Source organism: Pundamilia nyererei, unplaced genomic scaffold, assembly GCF_000239375.1.
Source record: "Pundamilia nyererei isolate P.nyererei 1_Seehausen unplaced genomic scaffold, PunNye1.0 scaffold00023, whole genome shotgun sequence".
NCBI classification, from domain to species: domain Eukaryota; kingdom Metazoa; phylum Chordata; class Actinopteri; order Cichliformes; family Cichlidae; genus Pundamilia; species Pundamilia nyererei.
Genome location: NW_005187424.1, coordinates 4,740,704 through 4,747,507, shown reverse-complemented (window position 1 = coordinate 4,747,507; position 6,804 = coordinate 4,740,704).

Genomic DNA, 6,804 nt, shown 5'->3' with positions numbered 1-6,804 from the left:
AAGCTGAGGAGCTGAAGCTAGCTACAGATTCAAAAGTCCATTCAAATGGCCAAGAGACCTCTTTTAACTTCAAACGAAGCTCATTTTCATTTAGACCTCCTCTGATAATATGAAAGGAAACTACAATGTTGTATTAGAAACACACAAATGCATCATATAAACTGGACCACACATTTAAACAACTTCTTAATAAGGCACATACCTTCTCCTGGAAAAGTTTGAATATAATAAATCGGAAAAGTATGTGAAGTCAACAAGTTCTTATAACTTCGCCAGTAGTGCTGGCACAAACCTGAATTTGAACTGCACAAGCCTCTTCATGCACAAGATAACGTTACGGATAAATCATTCACAGATGGATACAAGTAGCTAACTTGGTACATACACTTTATATAAAATTGAAAATCAAAATGATTATCCTTCCATGATTTATGTCAACAAAACCAAGAAAATCATTTTTCCCCAGATAAAATAAATTAGACTTGTCTCCTTTAGTGATCTTAGTATCAAATCATACATGTTAAACCATGGAGAAGTTGACTTTCGTTGGCTTGTTTCTTTGTTCGATTTATTTGAAAGCTTGGGAGTAGGGTGTTTTGGTTCCATCAGGGTGCTGGGTCTTTTCACTCAGCATCCTGAGCTAATTGTGTATTATCTTGGTATCATGATGATTTAGATCCTGTTTAAACACAGTTTAGTCGTGTATTATATTCTGATATATTTGAGTTTTGTGGTTTGCCTTCATTATGATTTATTCCCTGAGGTTGTGTGTTTGTCTCACTCCCGTGTCGCCCATGTGAGTCTGTCATGTCTTCAGTGTTAAGTTCACCTCCCCTCTGTGTGTCTCAGGTCTGCATCTTTATGTTTCCTGTTTTATTGTGACAGTCTCGTGTTCCATGTTCAATGTGTTTAATTTTGCTTCCCCTCTGGCGTCATCTTCATTCGTATCAGCTATGTTCCCCATGTCTTTCCACTCCCCTCGTCTCCTCTCTGTGTATTTAGCGTGTCAGTTTTCTGTTATTCGTTGTCACGCGATGTCTCCAGGTTTCCTCATATCCACCCCAGGTTTTCATGTTTAAAGTTGTCACATATATTTTCTAGTTTTCCCAGTTTGGGTTTAGTTTAGTGTCGAATTGTTTTGCCTCGCCCTTTGTTTTGTAGTCTTTATCAGCCACAATAAACGACTCGCCCTTCGTTAAGATTCCTGTTTTGTCCACGTTTCGTTTGTCTGGATTTGGGTCCACTACTCTCCACTTCAAGTTCAATTCAATTCAATGTTATTTATACAGCACCAAATCACAACAACAGCCACTTTATATTGTAAGGTTGACCCTACAATACTACATCCAAATATATTCAAGTAATACTAGGAGTCCCGGATGGGCCCCTTACACCTCTCACTGGAGATGAGGAGAAGGTGGTTTGCACGAAAGAGTCCGAAAGGGAGAGTGATGGAGAGCATAGATTTAAACCATGTGAAGCGGAGGCTGATTGGCTCACAGGTGGACGAGAAGATCATTGGACTAGGGTAACGATGTCAGTATTGCGATTGACAGTGTGGGAAACCAGTAGTCATGTAAAGAACAGAAAAGCAGCATAACAACCAAGAAAGCAGGAAGACCAGTGATTACAGATGTTCCTTATTGAAATTAGGCTAAGCTTGATTTAATAGTGATTAGACTAATGTTAGTCAAGAAGAGAAGTTAGTGAGGCAGGTTTGGTGTGTTGGCAAACTAGGATCCAGTATGGCAGTTTAAACTGATTCATGAACAAATTCATTTGTGACTTGTAGTATGTTCTGCACTGGAGCTATCCTGTGCTGCTCTTTCTAGATTAAACCAGCTGAGTTCACTAATATATAACTAGGGATGGGTATCGTTTAGGTTTTATCTGATACCGGTGCCAAATCGGTACTTTTGAAACGGTGCCGGTGCTCAAACGGTGCTCAAACCGGTGCTTAAAGAATGGAGAACACAAAATTGGTCCAAAAACCTCTCATGTTCAGCTGTTTTTTGTAAAAATATAACAATGTTAGCCTTTTCTGCAGCTATGGGGCATATATGGTATCACTCTTGGCTGGAAGCAGTGCTTAAACAATGGAAAAACACAAACTTTGTCCAAAAACCTCTCATGTTTAACTGTTTTCCACTTTTTCTTTGGTCATTTTAGCCTTTTTGGCCAGGGTGAAGGGAGTATCTGCCATCAAACAAGAAGACAGCCGCATGTAGCTATGATGATGTTTGCTAGTTCACCTTACATGCATTAATGTAAAAACGTGGTTAGCCTACTCAATGTAAATTAGCTACTCACGCAGAGAAGAACGGCTGCTGCTGCCACCATCATCCGTCATCATTTCTGCTACACTGGCAGGGCTAGGGGCCAGGACTCTCCTCTTCGTGTTTTTGGGGGATGTTGCATAACAGGCAACCCACCCGCAGTAGATGTGCTCGGTGTGAGGTCTCGCAGCAAGCTATCAAATACAGCGCATTTCTGGGCTTTTAAAAAAAACGCTATGCATCGCCAGGTGTTTCATCGGATTTGAGGTGTTACCTCCTTTGACAGTATCACAGTATCAGCTTAAAGCACTTGTTGCTGCTGAGTTTGCATATTTTGCTGTGAAGTACAGCCAGACTTTTGACCGCTTCGCCTTGGACATTTTTAATCTGTAGCTCTGCTCTAACAGAACGTACGTACCTGGCCCCGCCTACTATCCTCGGAAACGTAAAATGATTGGCTAGAATCTAAAGTGTATCACAGCTCAGGAAAAAAAAGCACCGAAATAAAGCACCGAAATGTGCGCTGCTTTTCGGTCTGGTTACTACCGTTTATGTCAGAACCGGTGCCATCATGGCACCGGACACCGGTACCCATCCCTATATATAACCTTCATGAGTGACATAAAATCAATGTCATTTAATCTGTTTTCAAAAATATTTCAAAATATCAAAAAATAATTAACATATCATGTACAGATCAAATCGAAATTATAAAAAAAAAAAAAAACCCAGAACATTGCATTTGTAATATTACATCTATGTCTTAAATTTGAACTTGATCAAATTTCACTTGCTAAGCAGGCCTTACCTTTGAAAAGAATCTGTTTTCTTCAACTTTCTTGAGGAAAAAAAAACAGTTCCAGAGTTTGTTTGTGTGCAATTTGGCAAATAATCAGCTTATTTTTCTAATATTTCTTGATCTGTTTGAAGTGTTGAAATTTGCACATTTGAAATTTTAAATTAATCTACACTTCTCAAAAAAATAAAAAGCAACTCAGTTCTCTGTTATGCAGTTAAATGAAAAAGAAACTTTTCACGGGTCTATGCAGTCCACTAGTACACCCGTACTGCTGCCTTAGGATTTAAGAAGGTAAATACCAGCTATGTGCTTCTGATCAAATGCATCAGCAAATGTGACCACCTCTATAAAAGTAGAAGTTTTGACAGTTTGTTAGTCTAGCCTGCTCAGGTATTAGCACAATGCCACAAACCTCCCATGAGTGGACCTCCCAGAAAATTCACCCCAAGGTCAGACTGTGCTCTGAGAAATTGCACAAACCAACAAGCTAAATCTCAAATACTACTCAGCTCAACTGTCAGGAGGCGATGATGTGGGCTTGTTTTGTGGCCACAGGCATCTTGCAGTCACTGTGTGCACCATGAACTCCTCTGTAAACCAAAGTATCTGTTCAACAACTAAAGCTTAGCTGAAAATGAGTGACACAAAAGAACAAAGAAGTCAAGCACACCAGCACTATGTTTAAAAAGAAAAGAATCAAAGTGTAGCAATGGGACAGATTAGATAAGTCCAGACCTTAAACACAAAATGCTGTGGCAGGAACTTACATGACAGAGCTGTGCATAAATGAATCCAAACAAACCTGAATGAACTTGAAGTAACATTGTAGAGCAAAGGAGATCAAAATTCATCTTCAACCATGTGAGAGAGACTGATAACAGACATGGACCTACAGATGTTTGGATAATGGGGTCTACTTCCATGGATGGCACACAGTCCTGTGAAAACTTTCTTTTTCACAACTACTCCGACTGACATCTACTGAGAAGGAAAAAGGGATGTCTGCAGTGTGCACCAGGGAGGCTGTGGAATGACATTACTCTTTTAGTTATTGAGTGCCATGCCATCAACTGGAAGGAACAAAAGGCTGCAGCACATGAAAAATGAACTTACTTTGTATTTATTATGTATTAGATTTAATTACTTTTTAATTGCAGGTGCCGGAGCGCAATTCTGGGTCGCTTGCTCAAGCACCGGTTAAGAAGCTATCAAGGGACTGCAATGGTCACACTGATTAAATATTTTAGCCTTTTGTGAAATATAAAATCAGCTGTTCTGACAAGGTCAATATAACTAACCAACCAGACAGCAGTCGACACTGTCACTGTGGCCTTCCATCATAGTTGTGGTTGTAAGTAACCAGATCTGACTACAGATACAAATCAAACAAGCGCGATAAGGACGTGACCTTGACCTAGTTTTCACCTAAATTAAATCAGCCCGAGCTTTAATTGGTATCTTCCTTCAGAGAACATTTGAACATGATATCTTGAAAACTGTGGATCCTAGACTCCCAACAGACAGACAGACAAAGAAAAGGAACCGATTTCATATTCCTCCCTTCAGGGGGAGAATATACAGAAAGCTTTTGATTACACCCCCACTTTGGACCTTTGACTAGTGATCACATTGTAAAGCAGGACAACAAAAAGCTACAAATTTAGAAGACCATCCAAGAAGAATATACATACAAGTAACCCTCACACTAATAATTTTACACAGTCTCTAAATCACATGCAGTTCCTCATTTGGGCAGGCATGATTTAAATCCCCATTAGCCATGTATCTTGGATTGAGTGGATCCACTTCTTTTTCAAGTTCTTATACATATGGAGCAGAACAGCAATAATGCAACATAAAACTTGCTTCACAGTATTTCACACATATTTATTCCTTCTGACAAAAAAAGTGAAAAGGGGAATAATTTACAGTCCACAGTGTTTGATTTTCCTTTTTCACCCCCTTTTTTTCCCAGGCGGCAGCTTTTCAGGGCAGAGCAGCAGTAATTCATTGGCTCTGCTCAGTGCATGTGCAAGAAAGTGAGCGCTCCTAGATTAATTGATGAATTTATTTTAGTCAAACTGTCCAGCTTAAGAATAAACACAATGAATCATATCAAATTACATTTACTTGGAGACAGCTGACCTTGACTGATAGTGAGGACTTTTCTCGCCAACTATATTTCTGTCTCGTAACAGTAACACCTCAGTGATGTTTGATTTTAGCATCCACACAGTGTCTGGGGTGTACACTGTCTCCCCCCGACACCTCTTTAGCTGTCTACTTTTCCACTAGATTCCAACAGAATAAATGGCTTCTGCTGTTCAGTGTTATTCACAGTTTATGGCAGTAATAGACATGTTAATTGTTCTAGACTGCCATTAGCATCCAAGCTAAAATTAGCTGCTCCATCATGCCTGGAAAGCATTAAGGCTTAATAGCACTCATTTATAAAGGAAGTTACCATTCACTCACAGGACTAAGACTATTAGTCTAAGAGTGCTAAACAGTCTTTAAAATGTTTACTTTGACAACATGAGGTGCATTATATGCAACCGAAACACATAATTAGGACATTTTGTCTGCTCAGTGAGGCAGTAATGCTAACTAAGTCTTAAAAATGTCTGTGATTTGTTTGTATGAGAGTGTTGCTTTCACATAGAAAGATGGAATAAGCATTAAATTGCCATTGAATTCCATACACTGTGTTTCTGCTATAAAATGTCATTTGAGAATTTGGGAAGTTAGTGCAGCCTTATGTCGTCTCAGTTCAAAAATGAACTTGGTCTTGAAACAGGAAAGAAATCCAGGATAATGATTAGCCCTGGCAAAGGGGGTGGGCTTATGTTCAACTCTAGGCATAATTTTTAATCCAACTAATAATCCAACTAATTTGCAACTGCAACCGCTACTTTGTAGCAGAATGCTGCTGTGTATGCATCACAAAAAAATCCCCAAACACAGCTCTACCACAATAACACAACACACACCTTAACATTTGCTTAATATTTCTGTTCTTTGACTATATTTCTAAGGGAAGGAAGTGTATCATGATGGTCTAGACTTGATGACTCACTGTAATAATTCTTTGCTCCACCTAAATGTGTCCAACATGATGACTGGAGCTCACACTCAGCGGTTGCAGAGGTACAATTATTTAGATATTACCCTCGATAACAAACTTCAGTGTGAATTACATGTTGATGCTTGAGCTAAACAGTCCAAAGACAAATACCTTTTGCATTATTCTGAGATGAGGTAATTATTTTACAGAACTGTCCTTGAATCTGAGACTCTTTTTTTTTTTGGTTGTGTAGGTTGCTGCTGTACAAATAGCCAATAACGTTGCATTGTTTGGAAATTTAACAACCGGCCCGTAAGTGTTCTTAAAAGATACTAGTATCTTAAAATATACTCAAAAGGAGACAAATTGTGTGGACATTTTTTAAAAAAGCAGGTCCTTCTGAATTTAATGCGATAGCAGATAATCTGAACCATCTAGCCTGTAGATAATTTGCAATAGTGACTTTAGATTTGGCTTTTGAGAGACTTACATGGATAAACTAATGGAGTCCATCTGTCATTCACTCTATTGCTTTTACTATGCTCACGGAAAAGCACTTTGGATAACACTTTAACTGTGCTTCTTGTGATACTCTTTTCTCTTTAATCTGTATTGCAATTTGTGTGTGTGTGTGTGTGTGTGTGTGTGTGTGTGTGTGTGTGTGT